This window comes from Rhyacophila brunnea, unplaced genomic scaffold (genome assembly GCF_057557595.1).
Source record: "Rhyacophila brunnea isolate RB1 unplaced genomic scaffold, BYU_Rbru_1.0 scaffold_13, whole genome shotgun sequence".
In the NCBI taxonomy this organism is placed as follows: domain Eukaryota; kingdom Metazoa; phylum Arthropoda; class Insecta; order Trichoptera; family Rhyacophilidae; genus Rhyacophila; species Rhyacophila brunnea.
In genome coordinates, this window is record NW_028232785.1 from 33,742,923 (window position 1) to 33,758,598 (window position 15,676).

The window sequence follows — 15,676 nt, forward strand, 5'->3', positions numbered from 1 at the left end:
CTCGATTGCTAAGGAAGCGTCTCATTTTGAGAAAGGCGCTCCTTGCGATCTCAATTGTAGTTTTTATTTCCTGAGACTGGTCCCATTTCTCATTGACCCATAATATCGTTGTTAGGCAAAAAATACAGCAAATCATTAATAGGTAATTAATAATTATTATGCTGTGTTATAATATGAATCATTATTTTTTACTGTTTATGTGTTAGCAGATCTAAAAAACTATAACGAAGTGATCGTATACTATTTTAAGCCTTTAACTTCCAAGTCGTATTTCTGATATAAATTTTATAAGCCCCACATGCCTATACGCTGAAATGATTCATTATTTTTCTATGTTACTTAGAGAAGCTTCATACATCGATTGGCGTAGGCCGTAGCGTATCGTTATACCGTACAATAGACAAAGGGTTAAGTTGACGATTATTCGTTATAAGAAAATATAATATATTATGAATTTTGCAGCAATGTGAAAATAGATTACGGCAAAGCAATAATTCCTTACGGGGCATCCCAAGTTTCTAATGCAGCTCGAAGACGGTGAATTCCCATAACACGGGTAAGTACAGCGCAATTATTTTTTACTCTAGTAACTTAAAATGTAATGACGTCATTCGTTAGTTCCTCGTACCTACTGCAGGTGCCTGGTCATGCGACTTCGAAACATTTTGATTTTTGATAATAGTGTAAAGATAAACCATCACTTATTTTATAATAATGTAGTGTTTTGAATGTATAGTTTCGTTATAATTATTACATTGAACTAGCTAAAGTTTTGTGATGTGATTTTACTTCATTTTATGACATGTGACGTAACCAATGTCGTTTGCCTAATCTAAATTGTTTTTAGGTGATCGAAGTTGGATCCTGAACAATTATTACCTACCGCATGAGATGAAAAAAAATACTCAGTATTCTTCGCCTAGAGAGATCCCACTTATCATCTGGGTCAAAGTCAATGTTGGCGTAAGTAGTAAGTACTTATAAGATTTTACGCATGGAATGTAATGAAGTTAGAATGTCACCATCAATTTCCTAGGGTAAACAGTCTATTGTAGAAAAAAAAACTATTAATTATTATCTGGATGGCGAACCCTTTTGAGTAGGTATATTAATATTTTACTAAATAACTAAATGAATACTTTTTTAATCAATTTTTATGGGTAATGATTACTCTCTGGTGTTTGCTTTTCTCCATCGCCAACCACCACGTCTCGACACACATAGTCGAGCGTATACCATGGTGTACCGAACATTGGGCGTTTTTCATAGCTGTGCTAAGAGTGACACCTGTAGAATCTTCCCGATATCTCGATTGGCGTGCAAGAATGCATGATTTCTAATCCAATTTAATCTATTATGGTCATGCCTCAATGAAAAAAGACCTTGCTAATCATATGGCGTTTCAAACTTTTTGAAAGAAATAGTGCCCCATAGAAACCAAGTTACAATAACCGAGCCGGTATTAAAACTTACTCGTTTGTATACATTGATATAAGTACCATGATAATACACCGTTTCATACAAAATCACAATATTAAAGTGGGCAAGTTTTGCAGAATAGGTCAAAGACATCTTTCAAAAATCTCGAATAATCCTTTTTTTGCAATGTGGGTAAAGTTAATATTTAACTACTTGCTACAATATAATATAATATATATATTAGCGTTTCGGAAAGAAATGTAAAACAATAACCCTTATTGCGATGTAGGCAGGGTTAATTTTTCAACCACATTTATCCACATTTTTATGTCCAGAGAGAATGATATTTGAATGAATGGATGGGACCTGTCGGATCTTGATTTCTATTAGCATCGTTTGCGAGGGTCCTTTCAATTTTTCAAATTGCGTATTCTCATATAAATGTTTGTATTATATACAGGTGCCGTACGTAAACAAAAAGAACTGATGACTTCATTAAAATCTTGGATGCGGGCCGCATCGCGGCCAACATCGATTATTCTAACTCGGAGAAAGATCAGATGCGGTGCCTGGACATGCTCGCCACATACTGCGTGCAGGAAGCTAACCATGAAAAGAATATAAACATGAAACGGGATCTGTTCACCAAAGCCGCAAACCTATACACAACTGCCGACAAAATCATCATGTATGAACATGTAAGACGATACCTACCCACTTTCATTACCTATTTTATTCAACCTAGTCAAATTTTGTTCAAATTTCTTTATATATAATAATATGAAGTGAACTTTACAATTTACAAGTTCAATCCATTCACAACATGACTTGGAAAAACAAAATGAAAACAACTGATTTTTCATTATACAACAGCCGAATTTACTTTACCGGCGAAAATGCTGTACATCTGTATTTATTTTTTTTGCAGAATCTTTTGGGCCGAGCATACTTGTGCTTGTTGGAGGGTGATAAAGTGGTGGACGGTGGATGCGCAATTCAATTTTGTGGTGAATCAATCTTCCAACAACATCCCCTCGCTGTTCTGGAAAGTGTGCATCGCTTTCAATAAAAAAGACTACCGCAGCGCTCTCGGCTTCTACAGGGAAACTCTGAGAACCAACCCCAACCGCCTGGCTGTTCTCCGTCTCCGTTTCGGCATGGGCCATTGCTTTATCAAGCTAAATAATCAGGATAAAGCAAGGTTTGGGATACTTACATTGTTTTAAATATTTTTCACAGCAAACGTCAATCTGTGAAATGAGAATATACTCATCTCTCATTTAAAATAGTTCAATATAATATTTTAAATATTCAGTTAAAATGAATATCTAGAATTTTTCAAAATTGAGTTTGCATATTTCATCAAAGATCCATTAATTCTCATGTTTTTTTAAGTTTTGTTGATTTACGGATGAATGCCATGTGCCAAGTGCAATTTTGCATTATCTATCTTATATTCAAATTCTAAATAGTCATGACTCATGACTCTGGATCCAATTGGTAATGCAAGTGGCTAAACATCCATTTCTCATAAAAAAAATATTTTATATTTAAAATATTTTTTCCAATGAAAAACCATTATAGTGTAACAATAATTTAACCCTGATCATCCACAGATACGATTTCTAGTGCGCATGAATCACACAACTGATAAACATTCTACGAATAATGTTTGCTTTATAATAATTATTGACCTAAGAATAAGGTAGTATTATTTTGAAATACGCCATTTCTATTGGCATTTCCCAGTGGCTAAGCCACAACATACGACCGTAGCCATAACCATAATCTAACCTAACCGAAAAAAAATATTTTTTTAAATCGGTACATGTTCAAACACGGGCATTACCATGATCTTACTCCCTACTTCATTTATCATTTGTCAATTTATAGCTACGGCCGTATGTTGTAGCTTAACCACTGGGAAATGCCAATAAATATGGCGTATTTCAAAAAATAGTACCTTATTCTTAGGTCAATAATTATTATAAAGCAAACATTATTCGTAGAATGTTTATCACATTTGAATGGTCAAAGACATAGCTTATAATTAGTATCTTTAGAATTATCTTCAAATGTGTTAATCGTGCCAATTTTTTAATAATAAAATGCCTAATTTTTGTTAAATTTGGGATCACAAAGATTATTAAATATAATTTTTTATCGTAAATATGTCACTATATAATGTTAACATTAATTTTACTAATGGTTTTGTAAATGCGTTTAAAAAATAATGAATCTAAAAAATATTAATACCACTGCACATGGATGTACCGAAATATGACTATATTCTAAAACATTAGAGCGAAAAGTTTAAAAAAATACTATTTTATGTCATAAAAATACTTTATGCAGTCATCAAATGTTTAAAATAAATATAAAGGATAATAAGGCTTCAAAATTATATAAATAGATTATCTAAAACGTTTAAGGAATGTCCAGGATTATGCTCTGAATATACCTAATAGGTTGAGCAAATGGCTGACATCCATTTTTCCTAAAAACAAAATCTGTCAATACAAACCTCTACTCTGTGGAGGCCCATATGATCCTATTAGGATCGGACATGGTCGAAAGAAAAAAGAAAAAGAATACCATAAAAGCTCCATTTTTACCTATGCTGAGCATGTGGGCCGTTAAGTCTGTAAAGAAAACATGAAGAAATTATATGAACCTATAATTATGTCTGATTAATAAAATTACATACTTAATGTAAATATTATGATATAAATTTCATATATCACATGAGTATGAAATGAAATTTATGACGAAAAGAATAAAATCCTTTCTACATAAATTTTAAAAAGATCTCATTGCTCCATCTATCTAGTAATCATAATAGTAATTCAAGAACCTTGTCTATCCGCTTAATTCAGCAGGGTGAAAATTTTTCTCAGTTCAGTTCATTCAGTTGTCTTGTTATTTGTTTTCAGGGTTACAATCCAAGTCCAATAACAACACAGAGAATCGGGGGTTGTGTGCGGAGAACTGTTACTAACTTGCACGAGAAACCGCGACCAGGCTACGCAGTTTGCACTTTCTGCATTTGTCCTGCCGCACTTTGGCCTCGAGCAGATGTATATCATTTTATCGAGGGGATTCAGAGAATGTATGTATATTTTATATCATATTTGTATAGGCGTACAGTTAAAAATATATATTTTTACTGGCCCTACAATCCGATGTGGATCTCGGCTGCCTCATGAAGAGGTCTCATAACAGATATTTTTTACAAGAAATATAATTGATCGTTTGCTCAACCTATTGGGTCCACAGCTTAACAGTTGATATTCCTAAATAATACACGTGATTTAAGAATGTAACAGTCTTCATTGAAAATATTTAACTTGGAACAGCCTCAGTAAAATACCCATTCGAAAAATCTTGGATCTTCTCAAGCTGACTCAGCTGGCATGCAATAAATCTAGGGTTGATTCCCATGTCATGTTCTAACATTTTTATCAATTAGGTTTGTTTCTATTTATATATATATGGAAGATTGATGAATGTTTCATTGTTTAATCTTGTGTAACATCTTGAAGAATCTATAATTTAATTTAAACTATTAAAAAGTACTAGTATGTCAGTACGAAAATTCGAAGAGATCCTTATGCTATCTATGAATCAAAATTTGTATATAATAGAATATGACCTGAATTGCTTTACAATAATTGTTTTGTTCACCCATACGCACTTGTGGCAGGCCGCTGCGGCTAGCCGGCATACAAAAAACGATATGCGGCTAGCCGCGATGCGGCCTGCCGCAAGTGCGTATGGGCACTAAGCTTTTTATCAAGTCATCATCATCAGCCGGGGTCGATCTACAGTTGGATGAAGGCCTCCCTTAGCTTCCTCCATTTTTCTCGGTCCATAATTCTTTACTGCCACATACATCCTTCTTCTTGGTCGTTCACTCATGGCTGAGGATCGTGACCACTTTTTAATTTTGCCATCCAACTTTATTGCCGAGTTTTTTCTTATTTTTTTATCAAGTATGAGGACTGAAATTTATGTTCTAGTCTATATTATTATAATGTTGTAATTATTATTGTTAATACTGTATGGTGGGCGAATTTAAATAATTCATGCAAAGCCAATGTATAAATATATTAAGTTGTTTTATTGTATTCAACAATTATTCCTTCACTGGGCCTCCCAATGTTTCAAAAATGTCATAAAGGCTCAACCAAAGAACTACGAGATAATAAAAATTCTTGGATCACTATACGCTAAATCTACCGTTCAATCTTAACGAGATGTAGCTCATGCACATCTCAAGAAAGTCACTGATCAATTCCCAGATGACATCGAAGCTTGGATTTAATTAGAGCAGTCTGATTTGCAGTTATATCATCCCATTTTTTATTAATATACAAGACATAAACTTTCATTTTTAAAGATATAATAATTATGTATAACCATCTTAGTCATTTTGTCATCTGTCTTTGTTTCATCGTTGATACTAGATAGATCAATATACAGTTCAGAGAAGAGGTGTTTATTATCTGCATTGTGAAACTTGTAAAACAGTTTAGAGATTCACACAATTCACCAAGCACGTCTTTATAGCGAGCAGCAGCCATATTGTAGATCCAATTCATGGTCCGAAATATGTGTATCTATATGACAAGGGTGATCGACTAAATCTCATGGAGCAATTTGGGATAAAAAAAGTGTATTCCAAAAAAGTCTATGTGGATGTTAATCTGTAAAAGACTTGTTTTCGCAGGGTTTAATTGAATTTTAAAAACTAACCCAACACCATCTGTAAGTTGTCTTATTTCAATGAAAAAAATATGCATGACTGACAAAGTTTAATGTGCACTATTTATGGCAGTTCTTAACAGCCTACCTCCACCCTTCACCACTGCTATCTATGCCCCAAGGCTTTCTATGTAATGTGCTGCTCAACCATCTAATGGTCAAACAAGCAATGAAATGTAAAAACAATAAATTGTTGACTACGTAGTATACGTTTATACAGCAAATACTTTAAGTAATAATCTGTTTATTTCTGTACACGTTTGCTTAATCTTATCAATGCTTTTTTGTTTGCAGTATGAGAATTGTTTGAACAAATTCCACGCTCACCATAATGTGGATGATTTGATTTACATGGCCCGAGCTGTGTCGTATGCGAATCGACTCCAGGAAGCCAATATAGCTTTGCTACGAGCCAGACGAGTTGGGCCTTGTAACGGCTCTCTACTCTACACCATGATGCTCATCCTGAGAAGAATGTCCGCCCACGTTTTGATTGGTCACAGAAGTTTATTACTTTCAATACTTACCTATGTAACTACCTACCCACAGAAAATTGATTAATTTTTGTATCATAAATTTCATGATTTTTCCTTTATAACATTGATGATTTATTGTAATATATTTAGACCAAGCAAAGAAATTACACGTTACACCTCCTTACATTTTTAAGTTTAAGTCGACCACCCAGTTAAGTACCTCTTGGATTGATGATTGTTAATAGAAAGGTAGTTTAAAGTATTTTAATAAATAATTGATGTTTAATGATAAATGTTGAATTTCATTTTTTCACCCTTTCCTTTGCTCAGCTGTAATAAAATATTATTATATTCGCAGAGAGCATAATATTCATAGACTATAGATACATCTAGACGCCACCCGTTGCATTGCTAAATGAAGCTGCGTGCCATGCGTTTGGTTTGTGGGTGAGCGAACGCATTCATCTACAAATGTTCGAGACCATAGACCATTTCGGTAGTGCTCGCACTAGACGCTCAGAATTAAAATATAATTTTCTATAATAATATACAAATAAATTATCACGAACATGTATCAACTTACCTATGAAGCGTAATACCATCTTTTTGCTTATCAGTACGGCTACCATATTTTAATACAACACATAAAACCATCTTTCCTGCTTAAATAACTAAAAATATTTACCAATGACTATGTTTAACACAAAAAATAGCAATTTAGCAACACGAGCTACGACGCTACGTGAAGCGATTTACCACAATTTGTCGGCGATACTTTTGGAAACTAACTCAAACATATGTAGACCTTTTATCGTGTCACAGAGATTATAAGGGTGCCGAATACTTTCCCACTCGCACTCATGCATCGTTTTTGTTCAGGCCTTGATAATATTACTAATTGCACTTTTGGAGGAGTCCACACTGCTCTAAAGGGATCTTATAGAATATACTATATCACAATATTTGTGAGGGTGACATTCTTTATGAACATAAAACACAATTTTAAAACATATCTGCTCGATTAATGGAACCGCTGGAAGCTGAGTCCCATTGTATTCTTACCAAGCCGCAAAGGTCAATAATACTAGCATAATTTGTAAAAAGCTTCAGTCACATTACGGCTAGTTAGGCCGTAATTGGATATAATACTGGTGACTAAATTGGTAAAGCGCATCGGCCAGAATTCAATGTATACAGGTTCGAATTCTGTCAGGTGTCATATTTTTTTAAGTACCAATGTTTCTGAGGTGTTTTCAAACAGTGCAAGTAGGTAGGTATATTGTTCTTGTCGGTTTATAGGAAGCCAGCGGCAAACAAATTTTGAAAATAGCTGATATACCTACTGGATTATTTGTTAGGTTAGGTTTTCATTTTTGTATTCATGAATTTTGCCAAAATCAGCAATAAAAATTGGCGCGGTTCCCGCCTGGCTTTCTGTAAACTGACTTGCACCGGTATGTAAATCAGTGCCCCGCAACCTTTTCTCCACGACACACCACAGGTCTTCACAGAAGACAGTGACACACCGCATGTTAAACAATTTATACACCAAAACATGGACCCCACATCTTGAAGGGGGACCCCAGACTAGGATATTTGCCCCCCCTACCTATCGCTAAGGTTAAAGACAGTGTGATACCCTAAAATAGAGTTTTTAAAATGGTGTTTGAGGTAAAATTAATGGTATTGCAGAAATCCAGAAAATAGCCAATGGAACATCTGCAAAATTTAGTTTTTAGAGTCCCATCGTTTCTCAATTAAACTTCAACGAAAGCGCTTCTATAGAATTTTCGGCATTGGTTGCGAAAGGGTTTCGAATCCAGTCGTATTGATTGTATGAATGTAATGATGAAATTTCTTTTGCTGCAAAGTTAATTGTTTTTGAGACGGATCCAAAATTAATTGCTTGTTTTTAATGGTGGTCTGGTAGGTCCTTTGATACATTTGTAGAGATCCTTGTCTTAACTCCTAGTTTATCAGAGCACGTCAATATATTATTTTCATTCTGACTTTGCATTGTTTTATTAAGTTCATGCAGGTGCTAAAATATATTACCGAACATATATTTTTATATGTACGCAAATTTGGTTATTAAGTAATTATCGTATAATATACAAAATTATTTGTTTTTTTGCAAGCAATGCACCGCGACACACCTACCGTCTAGCGGCGCACCGGTGTGCTATAGAGCTACAAGTCTCATGACAGTGTTAAACAGAGTATGATTCTATCAGTTCAGATGGCATCCTAGTTATTTTCAAGGAGCGTATGTGGCATAGGTGCTGGTGCATTATGGCTCATCCATCAATATTGACCACGGCACTGGGTGTGTAGAAAATGATGGGTATTAGGAAATGAAAAAAATATCAACGTTATCGTGACATTGTTACCATAGAATACTTCAATGTAGTTACTAGGTGCTGGGAAAATTCTAGGGAGAACAATAATTATCCACTATAACTGCTTAAGCAGGGATGTGGTAAATAGACGGATAAACTTGTATTAAATAGTATTTCCAGTACCCTAAACCTGAAAGGCGCATCACATGTGACAGAAGATTTTGACGTATGATAGGCAACGACAACAAACTTAGTATACATATAATCATAGACAATATATGACAAAATGAAAACAGTTTTTGGTGACAGCTATAACTGTTGCGAATGGCTTTGCAAAGTATATTTTGACGACGCACCAATAAAAATATGTACAGGTGCTTTCCAAATTGAAGCACGAAGATGTTGATTATCATCAATTAGTATAAATGGAAAACAGGTAGATAGGAGCCGTATTGGCTGTTTTGCGAAACTCTTTTGACCAGACCATCCATGCGGATGCGGTTGTTTTTGTTCGGGATATTTTGACAGGGTACTTAGTGAAAATGGAAAAATGCGAATTTTTCGCGTAATTTACATGGAAAAACAATAAAAAATATATGAAAAATCATATAATTAAATTACTCAAAGGTATGCATTTAAAAAATGTGGAAAAAAAATGTTTGGTGTTAAAACTTGACGGCCACTCAAAATTAATTTTCTAGGTTAATATAAAAGATAAAAATTTGAAAAATCGTGTTAAAATTTTACATAAATATACATAATCGTATGCACTTAACAAAAATTTTTTAAAGCAAATTTATTTGTTCAAGTATCAAGTCACTGAATTTAGAGAACCAATATCTCTCACGATATAATCTCTAAAACAAAAAAAGCACGTGCACAAACGTAAGCTAATAATAGTCAAATTGATGACCTAATAAAAAATTAAAAAAGTCTGTTGGATGGTTCTACTTAACGTTCATCAAATATTTCATATCAAATAACTCACGCACTATATGAGAAAAAAAATAAAAAAGTATGCAGGATTGCGCATTAGCTATGCGACAAGAGATTTTACTAAAAGAAATATTTTTAAACCCACGCAGTCAGGTTTTGCATAGAAACTTAAAAATTAAATAGCGCGCTGAATACAGATGAAAAGACAAAAAAGAATCGTGCACTAACGTTAACTACCAACGCACTAGTGCTTACAATTTAAATTTTGAAAAAAATATAAGTTTAGTGACACAAGTATCCAGCATTTAGCTGGGTCACCCAAATTGAAATGCGAATAACCCCCTTAATGTGCGTGCACAAACGAAATAAACGCGTGCACAAACGTGCACTAACGATGCACAAACGAATGCACTCAAAAAAAGTTGAAATTTCAACATTGGGTGACCCAACGTTTAGCTGGAACACCCAATTTGAAATTGGAATTTTTCGGTTATTATAGGTGCACAAACGAAAAAAAATCGTGCACAAACAAATGCACACAAAAAAAGTTGGAGTTTTAACATTGGGTGATCCAGGTGGTCAACGGCTGGTCGGCCCCAAGTGGACACATTGACGCCAGTAGATGTGTTCATAGCAAAAGTTGGGAAATGCCAAACTGCCAGCAAGTCCCATCTGCTGGCCTCCCCGTGGCGACCTCCGGGCAATGCAGCGTACGCTGTAGCTAACAGCAGGGGGCGAAGGGCGAGTGACCGGCGCCATAAAACTGGCCTTCTGGCTAAGGGAAGGAAATCCCCGACAGAAAAACCTGGTCGAGCCGACCTTCAGGGCCCTCGTGGCTCAGGCCTCGGGAGCGCTGGGCTAATCACCTTGCCTCCTTAAACGAAACAGATTAACAAAACACCTACACAGCAGCCTCGGACGACAACCGGCTCTGTAAAACGACGACCTTGCATGGAAATGGACAATGAAACAGGTAGAGTAATCCTCTCTAACAACTCGAGTATGCGCATTGGGACATATAATGTTCGCACCCTGCGTACCCCCGGAAAGGACCTGCACGCCACACGCATCATGCACACCTATGGTGTGGACATCCTAGGGCTGAGCGAAGTGCGCTGGAAAGGAGCCGGGAGAAAGTTGATTGAGGGTTACTCTATTGTCTACTCAGGTCAGGAGCAATACCATCGCCAGGGAGTGGCAGTGTTGATGTCAAAGAGAGCGGCCCGTTGCCTCGTGAAATGGGAACCAATCTCGGAGAGACTGATACGTGCCTCCTTCAAGACGCCTGGTAGCTCCTTGACCGTCTTTCAGTGCTACGCCCCCACTGAGGATGCCGACGCGCAGACAAAGGATGCTTTTTACGATTCTCTCCACGCGGCAGTCTCCGCCATCCCCCGAAGAGACCGCGTGATTGTAATGGGGGATTATAATGCGAGAGTAGGAGCAGACCCGGTGCTTGGCCCCACGGTGATGGGACGACACGGCCTCGGTGACCCCAACGATAATGGTGAGCGGCTCGTAGAATTCGCCACTCTGAACGAGCTTGCAATCGGAGGCACTGTTTTTCCCCACAAAGACATTCACAAATATACGTGGACGTCTCCTGATGGACGCACGAGGACGCAGATTGGCCACTTCTTATACAGCTTGAAGCACCGAAAGGAACTTCTCGACGTGCGTACTTACAGAGGCGCCGATATCCATAGCGATCATGAGTTACTTATTGGAAACATCCGAGTTAAACTCAGTCGCCAGGCGAGGCCTCCAAAGTGCGAACGAATTGACGTTGAGAAGCTCCGACGCCGAAGAATTCGGACCGACTTCGAAACTGCTGTACGAGATAGTGTAGATCGTATCTACGAGCGGCACAAATCTGAATCCGACCTCATTGAGGCGGACTGGAGCCTCATAAAGAGTGCGATTGTGTCGTCGGCTCGTACCGTCCTTGGTACCAGAAGGAGTGAGCAGCCAAAGTGGATGTCTGACGAAACGTGGGTTGAAATTGGTGAACGAGCCAGGCTGAAAGCCCTGAGAGACGAGGAGAGAGACCCCGACCGAACCGAGGACCGCCGGACTGACTACCAGACCCAAGACAGGGTAGTCAAACGATCCGTGCGGTTGGACAAGCGCAATTTTATGAACCGGCAAATTGAAGCGGCAGAGGAGGCAGCAAGCAGAAATGACACCAGGAAACTCTTCCGAATCACCCGTGAAGTCTGCGGCAGGCGACCACCGACTCCCAGAGCCATTCGTGGTCCCAGTGGAGCAATAGAGTCTGACGCAGAATGCGTCAAGAAGATTTGGAAGAATCATTTCTGCGGAGTGCTGAACCGCCCACCCCCCTTGGATCCCTTTGACATATCTGCGGAAGCTTTACTTTTGGACATTCCCCGAGCGACCGACATTTCCGATTGCCCGCCCACGCACACCGAGATAAAATCGGCTGTGAAAAGGCTCAAGAACGGAAAGGCACCGGGGGGAGACGGGATTCATCCTGAATTCCTCAAGTACAGCTTGAGCGCAATCCTGCACCCTATGTTTCATCTGATGACAAAGGTGTGGGAAGAAGAGCGCTGCCCAAGGGACTGGGTGAACGGTGAAATCATCACACTTCTTAAAAAAGGTGACCCTCTAAGCTGCGACAATTACCGAGGCATTACGCTACTCAGTGTTCCGGGAAAGATTTTGGCAAACATCATTTTGATGAGAATAAGGGACCCAATAATGCACGTCCTCAGGAAAAACCAAGCCGGGTTTCTACCTGGTCGAGCGTGTGCAGACCAAATCCACAACCTTCGATGTCTTCTCCAGCAGAGCCATGAGTTGAACAGTCCGATGGCCTGCTGTTTTGTGGATTATGAGAAGGCTTTCGACAGTCCGCACCGCCCCTCCCTCTGGATGATACTGGGAGCATACGGGATCCCTCCCAAGATCATTGCCATAATCAAAAGCCTGCACGAGAATAGCGAATGCTGTGTCAGAATTGGAGACACTGTCACGGAATGGTTCGGGGTCACGACCGGAGTCAGACAGGGTTGTGTCCTTGCACCGTTTCTCTTTATCATTCTCTTTGACTTCATACTACGGAAGTCAATACCACCCGACCGAGGCATACCTGTTACCCCCACGGTGAAGCTATGCGACCTGGAATACGCCGATGATGCTGTCCTATTCGACAACTCAATCGAGGGCATTCAAGAGACAATCGACAGGTTGCATAACAACTCCTCTCGCGTTGGTTTGAAAATCAACGCGAAGAAAACCAACGTCTTGTGCAATAGCACCTGTCCTGATCCAGATTTCCCTCTGATTAGCGATGGACAGAGCATCGAGAGCGTCGACAGCTTCAAGTACCTGGGGGTACACATCACGGGAGATGGCATTTTGCAGAAAGAGCTCGCTATCCGAATGGGAATGGCTGGAGCAACATTCAACTCGATGCGAAATGTCTGGGACTCACGATTGTACTCGGTCAAAACCAAATGCCGCCTATTCGACGCTTGCATTCTGACGGTGCTGCTTTACGGTAGCGAATCATGGCACCTTACGAAGGCTCAGAGCAACCGTATACTGAGCTTCGAAAACAGATGTTTGCGACGAATACTGGGTGTGCGGTGGTATGACTTTAGGAGCAACGAGGAGATAAGAGAACGTACCAAGCAGCCTCTCATCACGCTGAAAGTGAAGAGGCGACGTTGGACCTGGCTCGGCCACGTGCTGCGGATGCCAGAAGAGAACTTTAACCTGGCTTGCCTGTTCTTCAAGCCGACCGGATTCCGGCGTCCTGGAAGGCCGCTAAATACAATCTACAGAGTGTATACGGCGGAGCTACGGGATGCTGGTTTGACCTGGAACGAAGCAAGAAGACTGGCGAGCGACAGGGATTCTTGGAGGCGCCGCGTGGTGTCCATATGCTCCAGTTAAGGGGCGGATATGGGCAAAGAAGAAGAAGATCCAGGTAAATGGACCTAATTCCGAAGATAAGTGGGTGAACACTCGACAAGTTTTATTACGGCAATAAACGGTTTCGGCGTAAGGTGAGACCGTCATAAGCCATTCGGTTCGGCTTATTTCCATGGAAACCCTATAAAACGTATGTCCTGTCTCTGGAGACTAGTAGAGAGTGGAGCCGTCACGAGAAAGACATAGTCAGTGTTTAAATTATAGGAGAAAAAAACCAAATTTGATTTATTTATCATTGGTTATTATATACCGATCTAATGATCTGAAAAACTATCGACCAATTCTGTATAAGGTTTTCACGAAAATACTCTCAAACTATCTCGAAACTAAAAAAGAGCGCTACCAGGAGTACAAACTGCCATTATATCTTGGTTTTATGGACTATGAAAAGGCGTTAGATTCCATCAAAAAAATCTCAATTATAGAAGCCCTTAGCAAACAAGGGATTTCCAGACGCTACAAAAACATATTGAACAGTATATACAGTGATGCCACAGCATGCGTGAAACTCCACAAATGGTCGTGTAAATTCCCCATTAACAAAGGTGTCCGGCAAGGTGATACCATTTCACCTAAACTATTCACCGCTACTCTTGAGGACTTATTTAGGAAACTTGATCGGGAGGAAAAAGGTGTTCCAATTAATGGGGTACACCTCAGTCACCTGCGCTTTGCAGATGATATTGTTATACTCTCACAAGACCCGAAAGACCTCCAAGGTAGAATGCAAGAACTCGCGGATGTCAGTCAAACGGTCGGTCTAAAGATAAATGACTCAAAGACAAAAGTGATGAGGAACTGTTTTTCGGACCCTGCGATTATTTGTATTTCTGGCACCCAACTCGAGCAAGTCAGCAGCTACGTCTATCTCGGACAGCAGGTGTCTATAGACGGAAGCATGCACGATGAAATTGCTCGAAGGGCCAGGCTGGGATGGAGTGCTTTCGGACGTCTGAATAGTATCTTCAAGAGTGACCTAAAATTATGTCTTAAGCGTAGGGTGTTCAACCAATGTGTACTACCCGTGCTCACGTATGGCTGCGAGACGTGGACCCTCAACACGAGAGATGTCCAAAGGCTAAGAGTCACACAGCGAGGCATGGAGAGGTGCATGTTGGGCATCACGCGAAAGGACCGTAAGAGAAACGAATGGGTTAGGAAGCAGACAAGAGTACGCGATGTAGTAGACGTTGCCAAACAGCTGAAATGGAGATGGGCGGGACACATTGCTCGCCGAAAGAACGGCCGCTGAACAAATGCCGTCATCCAGTGGTACCCAAGGGGCACGAAACGGCCACAGGATCGCCCTAAAAGCCGCTGGATTGACGAACTGGTAAAGTTCGGCGGACATACGTGGCAGCGAACGACACAAGACCGAGAGAGTTGGAGAAAGCTTGGGGAGGCCTTCATCCAGCAGTGGATTGACCCCGGCTGATGATGATTATATACCGAAATGCGCTGTTCTCGTTATGATTGAGGAAATGCTGACGATCATTTTCGTACCATTGTTTTGTTTAGACAACACAACATACACATTATTAAATTGTGTCACCGTCTAAGGGTGTATTTTTATTAGGGGAATATATTATATTCGCACAATTGAATAGACTGTTTTCACAAAGCGGTTACAACATTCACACTTGTTTCTCCATCTAAATGCGCCCATTCATGCAGCGTCTCGAGACAATGGTGTCGCGTGTGAAACGGCTCTAAGATTAAAACGTATTGCTAACTCCAACCTTCGATATAAGACTGCACAAAGGGAATAAAAAAAACACA

At 39.3% G+C, this 15,676-nt stretch overlaps 1 long non-coding RNA gene across 1 annotated transcript; it reads left to right on the forward strand.

Annotated features, from left to right (window-relative positions):
• The first annotated feature begins 2,595 nt into the window (after nt 1-2,595).
• Nucleotides 2,596-6,927, forward strand: LOC147077340 (uncharacterized). The gene is made up of 3 exons (XR_015069810.1): nt 2,596-2,620; nt 4,353-4,528; nt 6,478-6,927. It is a non-coding gene; the product is annotated as an uncharacterized LOC147077340 (long non-coding RNA).
• Nucleotides 6,928-15,676: the final 8,749 nt, after the last annotated feature.